Source organism: Oryctolagus cuniculus, chromosome 15, assembly GCF_051225735.1.
Source record: "Oryctolagus cuniculus isolate XC-2025 breed Fujian yellow rabbit chromosome 15, ASM5122573v1, whole genome shotgun sequence".
Taxonomy (NCBI): domain Eukaryota; kingdom Metazoa; phylum Chordata; class Mammalia; order Lagomorpha; family Leporidae; genus Oryctolagus; species Oryctolagus cuniculus.
In genome coordinates, this window is record NC_142881.1 from 80,844,121 (window position 1) to 80,866,735 (window position 22,615).

The window sequence follows — 22,615 nt, forward strand, 5'->3', positions numbered from 1 at the left end:
GCGCCCCGACCGGGACTAGAACCCAATGTGCCGGCGCCGCAAGGTGGAGGATTAGCCTACTGAGCCACAGCACCGGCCGACCACGTTTTCTATTTCCAGTCATCAGCTGATGGACATCTTGGTTGAGTCCATTTCTTTGCTATTGTGAGTTGATCTACAATAAACATGGGAGTGCTTTCATATGCCGACTTCTGGGTGGAACTGGAGATCACTATGCTAAGGGAAATAATGCAGACCCAGAAAGACAAACATCATGTTTCCTCTCATATGTAAAGGTTAATACACATACACACATATGAAAGAAAGAAAAGTGTGTGGATATCATATTGTTTGGTCCATGGTTATAAATATTATCTCCATTAAATTACAACCTCTACAATTTAATAATATACCATATTGGGGCCAGAGCTGTGATGCAGCAGTTAAAGCCACCACCTGCAGTGCCAGCATCTCATATGGGTGCTGGTTTGAGTCCCGGCTGCTCCACTTCTGATCCAGCTCTCTGCTATGGAATGGGAAAGCAGTGAAAGATGGCCTAAGTCCTTGGGCCCCTGAAACCACATGGGAGACCCAGAGGAACCTCCTGGCTCCTGGCTTTGGATCAGCACAGCACCAGCCATTGTGGCCATCTGGAGAGTGAACCTGCAGATAGAAGAACTCTCTCTCTCTCTTTCTCTCTCTCTCTCTCTCTGCCTCTCTATAATTCTGCCTTTCAAGTAAATAAATATTTTTTAAAAAAAGAAAAATACACCATTATTTCCTCACTTGTGACAACTGTTATGAATCCTACATCATATAATATTAATATCCTTGTTTTCAAGAAAAATAGTATGCATGTATATGATATCTACATACGAAGTGAACATGGGAAAATGTTGAAAAGATTAAATCTAAGAACATAAATATGATCTTTAAAATACATAGACTGATGTAATGAAAGTGATCTAGATTTGCCCAATTTTTTAGTTATAGCTGATTCTGTTTCATTTGTGTTTGATTACATACAGTACACACCAAAACATTACATTTTTGCATCTCAAGGTGATTATTACAAGACAAAATCTCCATTTACTCTTCCTTATAACCAAGGTGGTGGGGCTGGAATTGTGGTACAGCAGGTAAAGTCACTGCCTTCGACACCGGCATCCCATATGGGCACAATTTCAAGTCCCAGCTGCTCTATTTCTGATACTTCTCCCTGCTAATGTGCCTAGGAAAAGCAGCAGCAGATGGCCCCAGTGCTTGGGCCCCTGCCACCCATGTGGGAGACCCAGATGAAGCTCCTGGCTCCTAGCTTCAGCTTGACCCAGCCCTGGCCATTGTGGTCATCTGGGGAGTGAACCAGAGATGAAAGATCTCTCTCTCTCTTTCTTTCATTCTCTTTCTGTAACTCTGACTTTCAAATACATAAATAAATATTAAAAACAAAAACAAAGTGATATATATATATGTGTATATGTACATACACATATAGACAAGGGCCAGAGTGTGGACAGATGATATGGTGTCTTCAGGCTCACAGTTGATGAAGGGATCCTTCACAGGATATGACAAGTACAGAACATTTACATGCATCATTTATAGAGACAACTGATTACATGTGTGTAATAACATCTCAGGGGATTCATCTGAATGACAGCATGATAAAAACCAGTAACTCTTTGATGTCCAACACAATTGGTGATACAAGATCATTAGCTTCCTTTATTTACACTCACCAAAATTATATAAACATTTAAAACTGGTACAGAATTGCCAATTAAGGCTATATTAGCCACGAAAGGAGAGGTTGTGTCTGTAAAGGCAGTGACTCTCAACTTTTCTATTCATGTGTTCACCTGTTAACTCTAAAAGAGGACACCAGTGAGTTAGTTTACTGAAAAAAAATTCATAGTTTGTGAGACTTTCCTCCTCCTTTCCAAGGTACTGATACAGAACTTCACACATATGATTTCTTGGGCAAAAATGGAAAAGAATACTTGAATACATTATATAACCCAAAGTAATTCTGCACTAATGGAACATTACTTCCTATAGAAAGAAGGCTAAAAAGTGAATATTAAAAACATGAGATTTAGAAAAACAAGTGAACTGATCAAAAGCAAAGATCATGGCAACGGTTTTGGAGGTGCTCAAGGCACTGTGCTGTTGACTTTTTGGGGAATAAAGCAAGGTAACATCTGCTTCTTACGAGGCTGTTTCGAGAAAGTCACCCAAAGGTTAGCAGAAAAATGCCCAGGAAGCTTTGCAAGAGAATCTTCTATGATGACAAAGTTCCTACTCATGCCTCTCATCAAAGAAGGTGATTTTGTGAGAGGTTCAATGGAAAATAGCCCTGACTTGGCTCCTTCTGAATTCCTTTTGTTTCCTAATATAAAAAAAATACGGAGCTGGCGCTATGGTGTAGTGGGTAAAGCCACTGCCTGCAGTGCCAGCATCCCACATGGGCGCCAATTGAAATCCCAGCTGCTCCACTTCCAATCCAGCTCTCTGCTGTGGTCCAAATCCTTGGGCCCCTGCACCCACGTGGGAGACCCAGAAGAAGCTCTTGGTTCCTTGCTACAGACCGGGGCAGCTCTGGCTGTTGCAGCCATCTAGGGAGTGAACCAGTGGATGTAAAACCTCTCTCTCTTTCTCTCTCTATCTCCCTCCTTCTCTGTAACTCTGGCTTTCAAGTAAACAAATAAATCTTTTAAAAAAATTTTAAAAGACACAAATTTTTCTTTGTTTAATAATTAAGTAAACTGAAAGTAGACCTTTGTAAAAATTAAGAGTGGGAATGTGAGAGGGAGGAGGAAGAAGGGTTGGAACATGGGCAAGAGGAAGATAGGGGGCGAAGTGTCCTAAATGTTCCTAAATCTGTATCTAGGAAAAACACAAAATTTGTATAACTCGAATAATTTTTTAAAAAGATTTATTTATTTATTTGAAAGAGTTACAGATAGAGGGGGAACGACAGAGAGATCGTCCATCTGCTGGTTCACTCCCTAAACAGCCAAGACAGCCAAGGCTGAGCCAGGCTGAAGCCAGGAGCCAGGGGCTTCTTCAGGGTCTCCCACATGCGTGCAGTGGTGCAAGCATTTGGGCCATCCCCTCTGCCTTTCCAGGCACACTAGCAGGGAGCTGGATGGAGGTGAAGCAGCCGGGACTCAAACTGCCCTTATGGGATACTGGCACTGCAGAAGGTGGTTTAAACCCCGGTGCCACAATGCCAGCCTTCTGTGTTTCTTACACCAGTCCAGTCTGCTAGTCCTCAAGGCCCAGATCAGTGCTGGCACACACAGATAATCAATGAATGTAAAGTTCCTTTGACCTCCTGTTATCAGCCCCCAGCCTCTCTCACGACTACAGCATCTCATTTCAGAAGATGTGAAATTCAGAGTTGAGTTTTCCTAACTGAAGGAGCCATGCCACCCCATGCCACCTTCGCCTACTAAACCTGCATCAGGAGTGCATGGTCTGTCCGTTCTCTTCTCCATTTCCTTACTGCCTGGAGCTTCCTGCGCTCTGCAGCCACTTCCCCTGCTAGGAGGAAGCTGGAAGGGACTAATTGCTCTCCCAAACTGCCATTCTGTCTTTGCGGCTCCAGGTCCAGCCCCCCAGTAAGTGTCTGTGTGTATGGCAGCCAATGGCTGGGATTCTTGAGGGCACCTGATGAGTCTTATGAGCCTTTATGACACTCAATACATAATAAATAATAATACAGTCATGCTGCCAGAGGATCACTCTATGACTGCAGACTGCCACTATGATGAACCACTCAGAAGGAAGTAATAACCGTGAGCAAACAGAAACACAAACAAAGAAACAATCTGTTGTGCTGCACCTAAAAATAAATCTAGGAACACAGAGAGATTCATCAGGGTTTGAAATATTTTGTTGACAAAGCCGCAGGGATAATAGGTGTGTTTAAACGGGTCCTTTCTGGCACAGCTTCACTCGGTGGTGCCAGCATATTATTTTCCAATCCTCACACGGAGGCAGACAGGGACCGTGCTGGGGCCAAGGAGGAGGCACCTAGTCCCCTTGCCATCGTTTGTGACCTGGAGCCACAACTCGTCCAGGGGAAGCTGACTTCACTCTTTCTGCCGCAGGCCAGCAGTCTGGCTCTTGGAAGCAGACAACAATGGGGCGGGGGAGGCCTTTAGCACCATCAGTTCATACACCCTGGCTATAATGCCTCTTTTTAAAATGTATGTATTTGTGGGCCAGCGCCACAGCTCACTTGGTTAATCCTCCACCTGCAGCGCCGGCATCCCATTTGGGCGCCGGGTTCTAGTCCTGGTTGCTCCTCTTCCAGTCCAGCTCTCTGCTGTGGCCCGGGAAGGCAGTGGAGGATGGCCCAAGTGCTTGCGCCCCTGCACCTGTATGGGAGGCCGGGAGGCGGGACCTGGCTCTTGGCTTTGGATCGGCGCAGCGCGCCAGCCATGGCAACCATTTGGGGGGTGAACCAACGGAAGGAAGACCATTTTCTCTGTCTCTCTCTCTCTCTCTCTCTCTCACTGTCTAACTCTGTCAAATAAAAAAATTAAAATATATGCATTTGTTCGAAGAACTGGAGGGGAGGGACAGCATTTCACAGTTTTTGCTCTAGCAAAGGCATGTTGGCTAGGTGTCTGAATGCCATACAACAACAAAACGCATGGAGCCAAAAATTGGGTTCTCTTCAAACTAATGGATCTACTGCACAATTCCATTTTTAGAACAGACTTGAAATGATAAAATTTTAATGATGGAGAACAGCCCAGTGGTTGCCAGAGTGAGGGTCAGGGGGAAGGTGTCATTATACAGAGGTTGACTGAAAGAGTTCCTTTGCAGTGATGGAGAGTTTTGTGTCTTGATTGTGGAGGTCTCAATGCTGATTTACACGTGTGGAGAAACCCCACAGCATCACACACCAGCAGCAGCAACAACAAAAACTGATGAAAACCAAACAAGTGCCACAGTTTAACCAACAGTATTGTACCACTGCCAATTTCCTGACTTCGAAAATACGCTCGGAGATACAAGGTGTTGCTGGGAAAAGCTGTGTGAGGCACACATGTAAAATTCCTATGTGATTTTTGCCACTTTTATGGGTTTTAAATTAGCTCAAAATTTTAAAAAGTTTTAAAAATGCAAAACGGAAGTGCACTATTGCTACAAAGGTGAAGATGCTGCTTGGGATGTCCACACCCCTATTCAGAGTGCCTGGGTCTGAGTGCAAGTTCTACTCCAATTCCAGTTCCTAGCTGATGCACATCCTGAAGGGAGTGGGCGGTGGCTCAAAGCAGCTGGGTCCCTGCCACCGATGCGGCTGACCTGGATGGGGTTCCCGGCCCCAGCTTCAGGCTGGCACAGCCCTGGCTGCTGTGGACATTTGGGGAGTGAAGCAGCAGACAGGAGCTTTTTCTCTGTATATCTGCCTGTTTCTCTCCTCCCTCTCTCACAAATAAATAAAATAAATGAATTTAAAAATGTATATACTGTATCTGAGAGACCATGAATTGAGCAGAAAGGAAGAAAAGAAACTCCATAAAATTATTCAACAACTCATGGACTCACCTTCAAGCTGGCCATGAAGGGATCTGATTCTGCTGAGTGTACAAGAGATTTAGAACTAAATCAACCAATGAATCATTGCCCAAGTCTCAGACTGACCACAAAGTGGCACACATGTGGGCCAAATCTGAATCACAGTCCAAAGAAAATGAGTTGAAGCTTGTGGTAGAAATGCAGCCTGGTTATCTGCCTTTAAAAACGACCCAGAGTACAAAATATAGTATTCACACTATTCAGGAAACAATCCTGGATTATGCAGCACCGGAGAATCAGGAAACTCTCAACCTGAGTGGGAAGACTATTATTAACAGGCACAGACGCCAAGATAACACAGATGTTAAAATACTTGGGAGAGACAGTGGCACAGCTATTGTGCAAATGGCCCAACAAGCAATAGTAAACACTCTTGAAAAAAATGACAAATCAGAAGGTTAGCAAATAAGAATGTGTAGGAAGAATCAAATAGGAGTTTTGGAACTGAAAAAAAAAAATAACAACCAAAATGTAAAATTCATTGGATGAGGCAGAGAATGATAACAGAGAGAAAAGAAAAAAAAAAAAAGATGGGAGGAAAAAGATGAACAGAGTTTTGGTGATCTGTGTGACCACAATGAAGAATTCAGGCCACTAGAATCCTAGGAACAGAGACTACTGATAAATATAACAGGTTTTTATTTTAAAAGATTTATTTACTTATTTGAGAGGTAGAGTTACAGACAGTGAGATGAAGAGACAGAGAGGAAGGTCTTCCATCCTCTGGTTAACTCCTCAAATGGCCACAACAGCTGGAGCTGTGCTGATCTGAAGCCAGGAGCCAGGAGCTTCTTCCAGGTCTCCCACACAGGTGCAGGGGCTCAAGCACTTGGGCCATCTTCTACTGCTTTCCCAGGCCATAGCAGAGAGCTGGATTGGAAGTGGGGCAGCCAGGACTCAAACTGGCACCCATGTGGGACGCCAACACATCAGGCAGAGACTTAATCAACTGCACCACAGTGCCGGCCCCAAGAGGTTTATAAAATGGATTCAATGGGGGCTGGAGCTGTGGCATAGCATGTAAAGCTGCCGCCTGCAGTGCCAGCATCCCATATGGGCACTGGTTTGAGACTCGGGTCTCACAGAGAACCCTGCCCTGGAGCAGGAGTATCACAGGGCATCATGGTCACTGAAAGGCCAGAGTGGCTGAAGCAGAAACTGCAGTGAAATTGTACAAAATGAGACTGGGAATTCAGAGCCACGTACAGAAGGAACTGCCTCTGTTCTAAGAATATTGGCAAGGCAGAAAGAGAGGGAAAGAGGGGAGAGAGAGAGAGAGAGAGAACTGAATTCTGAAAAAAAAAAAATTTTGGGCTGCAGAGTGGCAGCCAGTTTGGCGAGGAGCAAGGGCAGGTGCAGGGGAGGCTGAGGCAGCTATGCCAATGTCCATGGTAGGAGAGGGGGATGAGCTCTTGAGTCAGTGTGCTGGGATGAGAGACAAAGCAACAGGCTGGTAAGTTATTTAGAAGATAAAGTCAGCCGTGTGTTGATGTGTTGAACATGGGAGACAACAGATGGAGAGGAGGGTGGAGGTCTGCTCTCAGGAGACTTTGATCTCAGTTCTGGACAGATTGGTTTGCAGGGACTTGCAGGCTTCTAAGAGGAGATACGTATTGCAAGTCTGAACCTCAGAGGAGAGATGAGGTTGCGTACAAATGTGTATGCTGTCTGCATATCGATGATAACCAAAAGTCATATTGTGTAAGAGAATGTCCAGGAAGAAAAATCTAAGCAAGCTGAGAAATGAGAGCTGTGACTGAATTCTGAGAATGCCAACATCTGCTTGCTGCATAGAAAGAAGGAGTTCAAAAAATAAACAGAGAAGACGTGTCCAGAGAAGTAGAGGAAACACCAGGAAAATGCTGTCGTGTGGAAGCCAAGGGAAGAGTGCTTCGAGAACCAGGAGTGACCATGATAACAAAGATGTTGCTGAGAATTTGAGAAGCAGAGCGAGTGGGCGTTTGATGGGCGGGTCAAGGCACTTCTTCAGGCTCCTGTGTGCCGTATCCGAGTGCCTGGTGCAAGTCTGACGATTCCACATCCCACCCAGCTTCCTGCTCACACCCTGGATGTGGCACATGATGGGTCAAGTACTTGAGCCCCTGCTACCCCCGACAAGGGAAACCCAGAGGGAGTCCCTGGATCCTGGACTTGGCCTGACCCAGCCTCAGCCCTGGCTGTTGTAGAAATTTAGGGGAGTGAATGTATACTAAGCTGATCTTCTGTATATTAAGATAATCGAAAATGAATCTTGATGTGAATGGAAGGGGAGAGGGAGTGGGAAAGGGGAGGGTTGTGGGTGGGAGGGACGGTATGGGGGGGAAGCCATTGTAATCCATAATTCGTACTTTGGAAATTTATATTCATTAAATAAAAGTTAAAAAAAAAAAGAAATTTAGGGGAGTGAACCAGCAGATGGAAAATCTACATTTTTTTAACATTTAATAGAAGAAAGAGGGCACAAAGAAATATCTCTCTTCAGTAGAGTTAACAGGATGTGAAATTATGGGAACCAAAACCACACTGGAGTGGTTGAGGGGTGAACGGGGGATGAATAAATGAAAACATTTTGAGAAGTTCAATGAGCGAAGCAGGGAGACACCACAATAGCTAGAAGGAATTTGTGGCTAGGATTTGACTAGTACTTAATGGAAGAGCTTGAACACAATTTAAAAAGCCAGCTGGCACTGCAGCTCAATAGGCTAATCCTCCACCTGCGGTGCCAGCACACCGGGTTCTAGTCCCGGTTGCCCCTCTTCCAGGCCAGCCCTCTGCTATGGTCCGGGAGTGCAGTGGAGGATGGCCCAAGTCCTTGGGCCCTGCATCCGCATGGGAGACCAGGAGAGGCACCTGGCTCCTGGCTTCGGATCAGCATGGTGCGCCGGCCGCAGTGTGCTGGCCGTGGCGGCCACTGGAGGGCGAACCAATGGAGAAGGAAGACCTTTTTCTCTCTCTCACTATCCACTCTGCCTGTCAAAAAATAAAAATAAAAAAATTTTAAAAAATTTAAAAATTTTTAAAAAGCCAATGGGAAAATCTAGTTAACAGGAAGGATGAAGCTGTGGATAAGAAAGAGTACATATAATTAATGTGCTCCAATGCTCCCAGGGAAGCAGAACTGAATAGAATCTATTACTCAATATGAGCTGTGGCTTTAGCTCCTGCGAGAGACGTCTCCCATACTGCAAGGAAATTGAGACACACACACACACACACACACACACACACACAGAGAGATAACACAGATGCAAGTCACTGGCAGATCTGGGAAGACAAGCAAATTATTACATGGAAGCTATTATTTCAATGTGGTTTATTTCTGTGAAATGGATCCGGAATAAAATGACTTGAGCCAGGACTTCTGCTTCTACATGGCAGAGCAGATGTGCCTTTCTTTCCCTCCCACCCCCAACGACAATCTGGATCCCTGGATATCACATAGGAAAAACAGAAGACGACTCTGAAAGGTGGAGAGATGGCAGCAGACTGGCTGGACCTCGGGCTGTGAGGAACAACATGTCGGATGAATCCCCCAGGTTTTCTATTTCTCTCTTATATCCTGGACTTGGAGCTGAAGAAGCACACAACTGGGCAACACCAAGTGGCACTAAGCCCCAGCAGCACAGTACTATTTTCTGTCTCCAAAGTACTAGGAAACATGCAGTTTTGCAAGACAGAAAACTGGGTAATAACTGTTTCACTACAACAAAAATGACAGAGAAAGGACCATGGCCCACCCTCACCTGCACCAGCAAAAACCAAGAGGCAAGCTTAGACGTCCACCTTTGTGGCACTCGAGTGAGGCTTGTCTCCAACGAGGGCGCTCACAGAGAAGGGAAGGGTGAAAATCAGCCCTCTCCATCCATAACTGCCAGGGCAGCGTCAGAGGCATCGTGGTGGGAAACCAGACTTTTATGACTACACATCGGGGTAATGAGCAACTCCCCCCAATCATGGTGTCTGTGAGGACCCAGGGAGGAGCTGGAACTTCCATGTCCAAGCAGAAGTAACAAAGAATTCACCAATTTTGGATCTCAATGGAGGCTGAGCAGGGAATGTGGACCTCTACCCCTTATGTAGCAGTAACCAGGCAGCATCTACACCTTTTCCTACCAGAGCAGAGAGGTCAACCACACAGAGGATTTCATAATCCAGGGCAAGTTTGTCGCACAGTGGGTTAAGGCACTGCTAGGGACGCAGCCACCCCATATAAGAGGGCAGGCTCGCGTCCTGCCACCTGCATCTCCAGTCCAGCTTACTAATGCAGCCTGGCTCAGGGATCACAGCTCAGGTGCCTGGGCCCTTGTAAAGAGACCAGGGTGGAGTTCCAGTTCCATGACCATGACCTGGCCCAGCCTAATCCTGATTATTGCCACCATCTGGAGAGTGAGCCAGCAGATGGAAGATCTCTTTCAATCTGTGTCCCTCCCTCCCCTCTTCCCTCCCTCTTTTACTCTGCCTGTTAATAAATGAAAAAAAAGGCACAAATGTTAAAAATATTCAGCATCTCCTAGCATAATACCCTAAATGTTCAGATTTCAATTAACATCCTTCATCATAACAAGAACTAGGAAGATTTAAAAAGGTGTCAAGTAAGATGATCAACAGATGTCAACATGGAGATGACATCAATGTCAGAATTAATCTGACAGGTCTTTAAAGCAGCTATCATAAAATTAATCACCAAATGATTGGGAACATACTTGAAACAAAAGACTGGGGGAAACTCAAAATAGAAAGTCTCAGTAAGGAAACAGAAGACATAAGTAATAATCAAACATAAATTTTGAAAGTGAATAATACAACTCCAAGGAAAAAAGAGCAAACACAGGATGGGCTCAAAAGCAAACTGAAGAGCACAGAGGAAAGAAGCAGTGGTCTTAAAGACAGATCAATTAGAATTAGATAATCTGAAGAGTGAAGACAGAAAATAGATTTTAAAAATGAACAGAGCCTCAGGTGTCACTGGGACATTACAAAAACATCTGACATGCACGATATCAGAGTCCCAGAAAGAAGAGAAAGAAGACAAGATTTTAGAGAAAAGTACTCATAAAGTAATAGCTTAAAACTTAAAATTCCATGAAAGACATAAAACATACAAGACACTGAGTGAAACCAAAACAGGATAAACCTAAAGAAAGCCATGGAAGACACACTGTACTCACATATCTGAAAACTAAACACCTAGCAAATATCTTGAAAGCAGTGAAAGCAAAGCATCTTACCTATAAAGCAACAATAATTACAATAACAGCAAATTCCTTCACAGAAAATATGGAGGCTGATATTGCACTCCCAAGTTTACAGCAGCCCAATTCACCATAGTAAAAATATGGAATCAACCTAGATGCCCATCAACCGATGACTGGATAAAGAAAATGTTATATATATATATACACACAACAAACTATTACTCAGCCATTAAAAAAAAAGAAATCCTGACTTTTGCAACAAAATCAGTGAAACTGGATATCATTATGGTAAGTGAAATAAGCCAGACACAGAATGGCAAATACCACATTTTATCTTACTGTGGAAACTACTATCTAGAAAGAGTATAAAAATGAAAATGATATGGATGTCATATTATTTAGTGTATACATAGTTATATGTTTCTCCTCTGAGTTATACCATCTACATGACAAAATACCCTTCATTCTTTTTTATGACCATTGTCATGAATCCCACATTGTGTGACATTAATATCCCTGTGTTCAAGAAAAATAATATATATGTGTATGTGTAGAATATCTACATATGAAGCAATAGCAGCAAAAATGATAAAAAATGCTAAATCTGGGGTTGGTGTTGTGGTATAATGGGTTAAGCCACTGTCGGTGATGCCAGCATCCCACATGGGCACCAGTTTTAGTGCCAGCTACTCCACTTCAGGTCCAGAACCCTGCTAATACACCCAGGAAAGCAGCAGCAGATTGGCCCCTCAAGTGGGAGACCTGGATGAAGCACTGGCTCCTGGTTTAGCCTGGCCCAGCAGCCATTTGGGGAGTAAACCAGTGGATAGAAGATCGATCTCTCTCTCTCTCTCTCTCTCTCTCTCTGTCTCCCTCTCTCTCTCTGTAACTCTGCTTTTCAAATAAATAAATCTTTAAAACATTGTTACATCTTAAAATAAATTTTTAAAATGCTTTGAAAAGTAAATAATGACATTTTTCAAGTGCTAAAAGAAATGTCATCCCAGAATTCTCTATCCAGTGAAAATATACTTCATCAAAACAGGGGACACGAAAATGGTCTCTGACAAATGAAAACAGAGTATTTGTCACCAGCAGAGCAATCCTAAAAGGATGAATAAAAGAAATTCTCTAAACAGAAAGAACAAGGAAGAATCTTGGAAGATCAGGAAGCAAGGAAAAATACAGTGAGAAAAAATAAGAGTAATCAAATAAGCATTCCTCACTGAGTTTACTAAATTATGCTTCATGGTTGAAGGAAGAATTAAACACATTTCTATGTGATTGTAAAGACGTCTAAAGAAAACAATTAAGGTAATTATACTATAGAAAGGAAAGGTAAAAGTGTAGAAAGGGAAGCAGCTCAATATCTCACTGTAAGTGTTAAGAGGAAAACTCTTGTGGAAAGTGAGAAGTTATGTGTGTATAATGTAGTATCTGGAGCAAACACTAGGCAAGCTGAGCACAGAGATTTATCCAAAGACACCATTGGTTTGGGTGTTTGGCACAGTGGTTAAGATGCCACTTGGAACACCAACATCCCATATCAGAGTACCTGGCTTAGAGTTACATATTTCAAAAGGTTCAATATACCAAGAAGTCGCAACATTTCTGAATGTGTATTTGTGTACACCAAACAACAGAACTGCAAAATATGTGAAGCTGAAATGATAAAGTAAAAGGGAAAATGGAAAAACCTACAATTACAGCTGGTGACTTCAACACCCCACTCCCAACAAACAACAGAACAACTAGAAAAAAAAAATATCAGCAAGGATAGAAAAATCAACAACATTATCAGTCAACAGCATCTAATCAATGTTTCTAGAACATTCATCCAACTACAGATTACATTTTTTTATCAAATGCTCACAAAATATTCACAAAGTTACATCAGATTCCAGGCTCTAAAATCATCCCCAACCAATTTAAAAGAGTTAAAGTCATGAGGAGTATATTCTTCTGCCACAATGGAATCAAGCTGGACATCAGTAACAGGAATAAAATGGGGAGAACATCAAAACACTTGGAAAATAAACAACACAGTTGGAAATAATCCATATATGAAAGACAAAGTTTCTAGGGAAATTTTTTTAAAATCTCCAAATTTAAAATCAAAATGTGTGGTACACTGCTATAGCAGTGCTAAGAAGAAAATGTATAGCACTAAATATATACACATATATATAAGAAAAGTAATGTATACATAATTAATACAATAATATAGGCTCCCATCTCAAGACCATGATGGGAGCAGAGCAAAATAAACCCAAAAAAGCAAAAGGAATGCAAAAACCTCCACTCTCAGCAATCTTATTCAATGCAATCTTGGGTTTCAATCCAGCATCAGACAAGAAAATAAAGCATACAGGTTGCAAAGGAAGAAGCAAAACTGTCCCTATGTCCAGATGCCATAATTTTCTACATAGAAAATCTCAGGAAATATACCCCTTGCCTCCAAAAATACTTTTTATACATTTTACCTGAATTTAGTAAGGTTGCAGGATACAAGGTCAATATACACAAAAAACCAACTGATTTTGAAAGTACTATCAATGAGCCCATGAATACAATAATTTAAAATATAGTATCATTAATTTTAAAAATGAGAACCTTTAGTATGTTAAAAATCCACAAAATAATCACAAAATAAATCAAGTAACATCTAATTAGAGAGATATCCTATGTTCATAATATAGTAACTATGTCAATTATCCCCAAATTGAGATACAATCTTAATGTAATTGCTACTAAGTTTATAAGAATCTTAGAGATAAGGGCAAGATTATTCTATAAGGTATATGAAAAGGCAAATAACTAGAATAACTAAAACAACTTTGAAGAAAAAGTGCAATAAATAAGTCTGTCAGGATGGGTGCTGTGGCATAGTACATTATGTCTCTCTGCAGTACCTGCATCCCATATGGGCACTGGTTCAAGTCCCGGCTGCTCCACTTCTGATCCAGCTCACTGCTGATGACCTAGGAAAGCAGTGGAGGGTAGCCCAGGTGCTTGGGTCCCTACAACCACATGGCAGACCCAGAGGAAGCTCCTGGCTTCTGCCTTCTGATCAGCCCAGCTCCACCCGTTGCGGCCATTTGGGGCGTGAACCAGCAGATGAAGGACCTCTCTGTCTGTAACTCTGTCTCCCAAATAAATCTTTAAAAATAAATAAATAAATAAATAAATAAATAAATAAATCTGGTTAAAAGAAATAGCTAAATTAAGAAGACTGTGTGGCATATATAGATGGGTACATGGTTAGACGATGAGAAGAGAACAGGGAACTAAGAAATAAAGCAAAGATGTTCAACTTCATTTGACAAAAGTGAAGAGGAAGTCGACAGCAGAAAGGTAGACTTTTTACACTTGATCTCAGCGAAAAGGCCAAGAAGCGATAAAGGTAAAATTTTTAACAAATAGTCCTGGAGCAACAGGCTACCCAGAGGAAAACAATGAAACTCAACCTAAGTCTCACAGCTTGTTTAAAATGGAGCTCAAAATGAATCACAAACTTAAATATAAAATGACAAAATGTCCAGAAAACTATAAAGCAGTAAAGAATGAGGTAGGGGCCGGCGCTGTGGCTCACTTGGTTAATTCTCTGGCTGCAGTGCTGGCATCCCATATGGGCGCCGGGTTCTAGTCCCAGTTGCTCCTCTTCCAGTCCAGCTCACTGCTGTGGCCCGGGAGGGAAGTGGAGGATGGCCCAAGTGTTTGGGCCCCTGCACCTGTATGGGAGGCCGGGAAGAAGCACCTGGCTCCTGGCTTCGGATCGGCGCAGCGCCGGCTGTGGCGGCCATTTGGGGGGTGAACCAACGGAAGGAAGACCTTTCTCTCTGTCTCCCTCTCTCACTGTCTATAACTCTACCTGTCAAATAAATTTTTTTTTAAGAATTAAAAAAAGAATGAGGTAAATACTTTAAGACATGTATTTACAAACAACACAGAAGACAAAGGACTAGTATCTAGAAAATGTAAAAGACTCTCACAACCGAACAGTAAAATAGCAATCCAGTTAGAAAACACACATTCCACCTAAGAAGTATGCAGTCAGCATATATGCCCATGAAAAGATGTTCAATGTCATTACCCATGAGGGAAATGCAAGTACAAACCACCCTGGGACATCAGTATATACCTATCAAATTGGCTCAAATAAAAATCACTTAAAATATGCAATGCTAGCAAGGATGTGCAGAAACTGGATCAACCCTACCTTGCTAATGAGACTACAAAATGGTACAGCTACATGGGCAAGCAGCTTGGTAGTCTCTCAACATTAAATTAATAATAAATTAAATTAAAATGCCAGAGGTTTTTATCCTTGAAAAATTAATTCCTACATTCATATAAAATACTTCATGTCTACAGCAGCTTAATTTTTAATAGGCAAGAACTGGAATCAACCCTGATGGACCTTAGTGGGCAATACCAGACCATCCATCCCACGGATGTTAATACAAAGGATGGAACTATGGGTACACACAGTGACCTATAGGAACTATGGGTATGCACAGTGACCTATAGGAACTATGGATACACACAGGAACCTATAGGAACTATGGGTACACACAGGGACCTACAGGAACTATGGGTATGCACAGTGACCTATAGGAACTATGGATATGCACAGTGACCTACAGGAACTATGGGTACGCATGGTGACCTATATGAACTATGGATATGCACAGTGACCTATAGGAACTATGGATACACACACTGACCTACAGGAACTATGAATACACAGTGACCTATAGGAACTATGGGTACACACGGTGACCTACAGGAACTATGGGTACGCACAGTGGCCTATAGGAATCTCCAGAGAACCATGCTGACTGATAAAACCCAGTCCCCAGGGTACCTACTCTGTGTGACTGCACACAAATGACATTCAGGATGTGACTCAGTCATGGAGCTGTGGGACAGACTGGAGCCTGTCAGAGGAAATGGGTGTGGCTCTATGAGGGTGACGTGAAGTCTTGTGAGGTCCAAAACATTCTCTCCCTTGGCTGTGCCCATTGTGGTCTCCTGGCTTTGGAACTGTACTGTAACTCTGCAAGAGGCTGGTTCTGCAGGAGACTGGATACAGTCTGTACTGTGTCTCACCCCATTACGTGAACTTACAGATACTGCAAAATAAACAGGAAAGTTCGACTTTAGAATTACTGAGTGAGGGAGAAGAGGCATGCTTCCGCACGTTAAAAGTGTGAAAACTTTCTAGGGATAGTAAAGGAAAAGTCAGCCCACAAGTTCTGGTAGGACCCCTGCTGTCTTGGAGATTGGTGATCAGGAATTTAGAATGCGCAATCTGCTCTGTTGTGCGAGTTTTCATTACCTGTGCTGCACTGTCTGGGTATAGAAACAGAGAAAACAGGTGGTGGGGTTTGTTCAGGACAGGGGCATGACAACAAGGTACAAGAACAATGAGCAACCAAGGACAATTTTTCTCAAATCTCTCCCTGTTCTCTCCATGCTGCTTGGGCTCAGAATCCTGTTTGCACTTCTTATATGGGCCGAGTGTGTGCTCAGGGCCACACGGGTCCCTGGACTCTGCCACACTGCACTGTCTGCCCTCAGCGACCGGAAACTAGCCTGGGCTCAGTCCTCCCACCCTGCACTGTTGCAGGTTCTGTGGTTAAGGATGAAGATGAAGGGGGTCACAGCGACCCGAGTTGCAATGTGGACTGAAGCAGGGAACAGAAATTCTCCTAGTCTCTACTATCTGATTTCATGGTGTAGTGAGAACTAAATGATAACACACACACACACACACACACACACACACGAACACAGAGCCAATCATTATTGAGTCAGCCCCCAGTATCTACTGACCCAAAGGGCTTGAATCTGGCCCCACCCCCACTGCCACACATCCCTCCTGGGTGGCCGTTCCCTGATTCAAGTTTTACAACCAGCATCTGCGTAAAACAAAGCCCTGGTTTATAGTGCCTGTGGATCTCCATGGAGTACGTGGCCCGTACAATGTACTAAAGTGACCACACATATACACACCATAGGCTCTTGTGAGTTGTTAGCAGCAGGTTCCAGCACTGACAATGGAGCTACCCTGGGCCACAGGTTAAGCCCTGCCTTGGCCCTTTCCCAAGAATTCCTCACTAGCCCATGCCCAAGAGGCCACCTGACCATGATCTGTTAGAAAGCTGCCCCCTTTTCTCTCCCAGGGATGACTCTGGGTAAAGGAGGCAGTAGTGTCATCTCCACACACAAGAGAATGCCAACAATTCTGATGGACAGAGAAACACAACCTCAATTATAGCCAGGGGTCATCTCATTACTTGGATGGCCAACACTGCCCTCTGGGCTCTTTATACCACTTCTGTTTATCTCACAGTTGCTAGGAGCACTGTCTGCAACTTTACTTCTCGTAAGTAAGTTGCCCCAGGTCTTCCCTTTCTACTAAGACCAACATTTCCAAGAACAACAACCAGAAAAACTGCATAAAACAAAAGCATCTGGTTGCAGGTTATTTGGGAGCTACTGAAAGATCCAGGAGTTGAGGGCCACAGTCCCATGGAGAATGGTGTGAGGTGCTTCCCACTGGCAGTAGCCACTTTGGTCTGAAGCAAGGAGCTGAGAAGCCAGCCAGAGAATGGACCAGAAGCCAAGGGAAGATCATTACCCAGGCAGAGCTTTCCACATATCAAACCAGGGGAACAAAAGCTGGAGTTTGGGCCAATGAAAACATCCAGATCTTTTCAATGGCGATGTTTATTTATTTCAGGGAGCTGGGAGAACTCCCATCCATTGGTTTATTCACCAAATGTCCACAGCAGCCAAGGATGAAGCTGGGAACCAGTATCTCCATCCAAGTCTCCCTTGTGAGTGGAAAAAAAAAAAAAAACAATTATTTGAGCCATTATCACTGCCTCCCTGGGTCTGCCTTGAAAGGAAGCTGAAGCCAGGAGCCAGAGCCAGCAATCAAAACTAGATACCGTGACGTGGGCATCTGAGCCACTAGGCTAACTGCCAGTTTCCAGCATCTAGACCTTGAGGGACCAAAATCCCGGAGAACAGCAGGTCACAGTAAAAGACAAGCAGACCAGATGCCAGTTTTCCTACTACAACATTAGGTTAACAGACTAAGAAGTAGAGGGGAAGAAAGAATGGGAAAGAGGAGTGCAGGTTTTGGTCATTTTAGTAAGAGGCCAACTTACGGTTCTGAGAATCAGCCATCAGGAGGCGTTGGTAAACGTCACTGATTTTCACTTGGATCCCTGGAGGTCCACAGCCTAGGGGTGGAGATGAAGCCAGACTCTTCTAAGGAAGGAAATGCAGACTCGAGCCAGGGCCACCCCAAAAGATTGAGTTATGACCCTCATGCTATTTGCCTGGTCTATGATAGAGTGAATTATCTCTGGGCAATGAGATTATCATTCTGAGCCTTCATAAGTTTTTAATACAATGTCCAACTTTCAATAAGATGTTACCAGGCATGAACATAAAATAACCTCGCTGGCATCTAGTCCAGCACACTAAGGAGCTTGTAGTTCATATGCATAACAAGTGAAAAAACACTGCACAAACTCAAAACAAAAACAAAAACTTTTCCTAGCCTGGTTGGAGAAAGGAGCTCACAGGGTAAATCACTCCGGACCAAAATTTTAGACAAAGCAGCAGGGGCAGAGAATCCCAACCGCCATTAGGGGCTCTGGAGAGGAGCGGGATGGGAAAAGTCTCCTCACTCTTCATGAGCTTACTTCTCAGAGTTCTACTATGTGGGCCATGAACACATTAATGATTTTGAAGATTTATTTATTTACTTATTTGAAAGTCATGGTTAGAGAGGGAGAGACAGAGAGAAAGGTCTTCCACCTGCTGGTTCACTCCCCAGATGGCCAGAATGTCTAGGCCAGGGCCAAGGGCGAAGCCAGGAGCCTGTCTCTACCCCTGTCTCCCATGTGGGTGTAGCGGCCCAGGTACTGGGGCCATCCTCCGCTGCTTTCCCAGGGGCACTAGCAGGGAGCTGGATAGGAAGTGGAGCAGCCGAGACTCGAACCAGAACCCAGAATATATTAAATTTGGTGCAGGCTCTTGTCTCCTTCCAAGACAGAAACACAAAATGCAGACCGGCCCCACGTGCAAATAGGAAGGAGGTTATGTAGCACCCAGGAAACACACGCACACATTCAGGCCCAGGATGGGCTGCCCCACACAGAGAAATGCTCAACAAGAGCGGGCCAAGGAACTGCCCGTGGACAAGAGAAAGAGAAAAAAACGAAAATGGTACCTATGGTTGGGGTGGTCCGTGCACGCGTCAGAGATAGAGAGCAGGAAAGCACCAAGGTGGACGGCTCTGCACCGGGAATAGCACGCACAAGCGGTCCCTGGCTCTGGGCGTGCAGCGCTCCACGGAGCAAGAGAGAAAACAGCAGCCTTCATCCGCGCTGGAGGTGCAGCTCCTTCCAGCTGGTGCGCCCTCCGATTGGCTCCAGGAACCTGTGGGGTGCGAGCACGCATCCTGGACCCGGATGTGACAGGTGCATTCTGGGAAGGCGGATGTCATCACACTGACAGTTAAAGACACAGCCTTCCACTGCAGGAGAGGAAAGAGTTCCAAGGCCCCTAACCCTGACTAGTGACACCGTCTCACCGCCACGTTCTCTGAGACTTAACCCACTGCAGCACAGTGCTGGCCCCAATAGGTTTTTAAAATGGATTCAATGGGGGCCGGCGCTGTGGCATAGCAGATAAAGCTGCCTCCTACAGTGCCAGCATCCCATATGGGCACTGGTTTGAGACCCGGTTGTTCCACTTCCGACCAGCTTTCTACTATGACCTGGGAAAGCTGTAGAAGATGGCTCAAGTCCTTGGGCCCCGGCACCCACATGGGGGACCTGGAAGAAGCTCCTGGCTCCTGGCTTCAGATTGGGGCAGCTCTGGCCATTGCAGCCCTCGGGGAGTGAACCAGGGGATGGAAGGATGGAAAACCTCTCTCTCTCTCTCTCTCTCTCTGATCTCTCCTTCTCTCTCTCTGTATAACTGTGACTTTCAAGTAAAATAAATAAATCTTTTAAAACAAAATTGATTCAATGATTGAACCAAAAATTATAGCATTCACCTGATGAATTTTTAATGTGGATTGTTGGTATATGTGGAATATGTAAGAAAACTATGACACAGAAGAGAAAAGAAAGGACCTACCTGATGGTAAAATTTCTCCCTGATACGGCAAAACTGTTACGAGCCTATGAAAAAGAAAGTGTGTGTTATACTTCTGAGGGCAATCACTAACAATCTATAGAAACAGATAATGTATACATCACAACTGATAAATTAAAATGGAATGAAAAACCATGCAAGTCACCTGACAGCAAGAAAGGAGAAACTGAAATAAAGGAGTTCAATGTCAAAAAACAGATGATGAAATTGGGCTAAATCCAAAACTATCAATGAGTATGTTGAATGCAGCTAGCCTAAACACAGCAAGTGAAGGAGAGAAATTTTCAGAAAGGATTTTATTTTAAATGACCCCTCCTAATGCTGTCTATGACAAACTTACTTCAAAAACATCGAAATAGATAAAGTAGTAAAGGGGTAAATAAATACATCCTGTGCAACATTAATCCAAAAAATTTGAACGACTGTATTAATACTAGAGAAAGTACAATTTGGAGCAGAGAAAATTAGAAGGAGTTAGAAGGGTCATGGCATGTTGCCCAAAGGTGCAATTAAAAAAAAAACAATAAAATGATTCTACATGCATATTACATAGCAACATAACTTCACTATGCAAAGTTGACGAAAATCGAAAGAGAAATAGAAATATTTACAATTTTATTTGTAACTGTTGATGCATCAGTTAGTAACAGATAGGACTAGAAGACAATCAGTCAAGGATATTGAAGAATTGCATCAAACTTTCAATCAAATGGGTATAACTGATGTTTTTAGAATACTGCACCCAAAAATAACAGAAGACCCATTTTTTAAGTCCATAAGGAAATTCACCAATGTAGTCCATTTCTTCATCATAAAACAGACTTTCAAATTTTTTTAAAAGAAACTAAATGCTATAAAGAATGTTATTAGATGTAAATTGAATTAAGTTAGAAATTAATACTACAAAGATAGCTGGAAAACTTCCAATCTTGGTGTAAAATAACACACTTCCTTTTTTTAAAGATTTATTTATTTTATTTGAAAGGCAGAGCTACATAGAGAGAGAAGGAGAGGCAGAGAGAGAGAGAGAGAGAGAGAGAGAGAGAGAGAGAGAGAGGTCTTCCATCTACTGGTTCACTCCCCTATTGGCAGCAACAGCCAGAGCTGAGCCAATCTGAAGCCAGGAGCCAGGTCTCCCATGCGGTGCAGGGGCCCAAGGACATAGCCCATCCAGAAAGCTGGATACGAAAAGGAGCAATCGGGACTCAAAGCGGTGCCCATATAGGATGCTGGCATTGCAGGTGGCAGCCTTACATGCTAGGCCACAGTGCTGGCCCCACGATACACTTCTAAATCCCTAAGTCAAAGAGGAAGTCTCAAGATAAATTAGAAAAGGATATAACTTTAAAAAATTTAAAATGCAGATGTATCAGAGTTATACAGATGCAACTTAAGCAGTATTTGGAGTAAAATTCATAGCAATAAAGGCATTTATTAGAAGAGAAGAAAGATATCTATTCAACAATAATTTTTAGTTTAAAAAAATAACAAAGAACAGCAAAATAAACTAAGCCAAGCATAAGGGAGCAACTAATATGTCAAAGAGTGAAACAGATTAAAATTGAAAACAAAACAAAAAACTAGTGAACACAAAAACTGCGTCAGCAAAACTGATATATCTTTATTGCAATGATAAAGAAAAAGAGAAGACAAATTATGGAGGTGCCACACACCACATATACATTAGAAGGATAATAAGTGGGGCCAGTGCTGTGGTGTAGCAGGTAAAGCTGCCTGCAACACTGGCATCCCATATAGGTGATGGTTTGGGTCCCAGCTGCTCCTCTTCTGATCCAGCTCTCTGCTATGGCCTGGGAAAGCAGTGGAAGATGGCCCAAGTGCTTGCACCTCTGCACCCACGTGGGAGACCCAGAGGAAGCTCCTGGCTCAAGCCTGGTCCAGCCCTGGCCGTTGTGGCCATCTGGTGAGTAAAGCAGCAGATGGAAGATCTCTCTGTAACTCTGACTTTCTAATAAATAAATAAATATTTTTAAGAAAGACAGTGAGCTAAAATTCTGCTGAGCTTTATGTACTTAACACTTTATCTGAAATAATACATTTCCCTGAAAGCTATAAACTATAAGCTTAAACAAGATGAAATGAATTAATGATTCTTATAAATATCAAAGCAATAGAATTTTTAGTTTGGCAAAATCTTCTGAAAGATAGCTCTCTACTCCCTGATGGTTTTAGAGGTGAATTATGCCAAATATTCAAAGAAATGACAACAATTATACACACTGTCTTTCAGAAACTAAAAGAAACACTTTCTAAATCATTTTCTCCCACTCTGTGCAATAACTACACAGGCACAACAGAGAAAGGAATATATTTAAGAAGTGGCAGACAAGAATACTAACATGACTTTTAACTTCAATGCTTCAATGAAGGTGCTTGCATCTCTATGCAGTAGCTGCTTAAATCAAAGAGGTCAGGCCCACATATATGATTGTAGAATCGTTACCATAAATCAAATCTCCATTACTTTATATGTATGTTACTAAAAGCAAGGATATCATAAGTTATTTCCTGCAATGAACTTTCATGTATGGTTTCCACTCATCAAAACACAACTAAACGAAACCGCTGTCAGGGACACACATATTTACTACTCCCCGAGGTTATCATTTTCTGAAATCTTTGCGTAGCTACATTTGACA

At 43.1% G+C, this 22,615-nt stretch overlaps 1 long non-coding RNA gene across 3 annotated transcripts in view; it reads right to left on the bottom strand.

The window, feature by feature from the left end:
* LOC149122104 (uncharacterized) overlaps nucleotides 1-22,615 on the bottom strand; it is a 54,220-nt gene that overhangs the window by 11,505 nt on the left and 20,100 nt on the right. Inside the window, exons 4-7 of one of the 3 annotated variants that reach the window (XR_016221758.1) lie at nucleotides 19,938-19,981; nucleotides 19,024-19,232; nucleotides 17,951-18,025; nucleotides 12,816-13,750 (exon numbers count right to left, since the gene is read on the bottom strand). This is a non-coding gene — a long non-coding RNA (uncharacterized LOC149122104). Of the gene's footprint in view, nucleotides 1-12,815; nucleotides 13,751-17,950; nucleotides 18,026-19,023; nucleotides 19,233-19,937; nucleotides 19,982-22,615 lie in introns of those variants that run through there. The other 2 variants (XR_016221757.1, XR_016221759.1) reach the window with 2 other exon arrangements.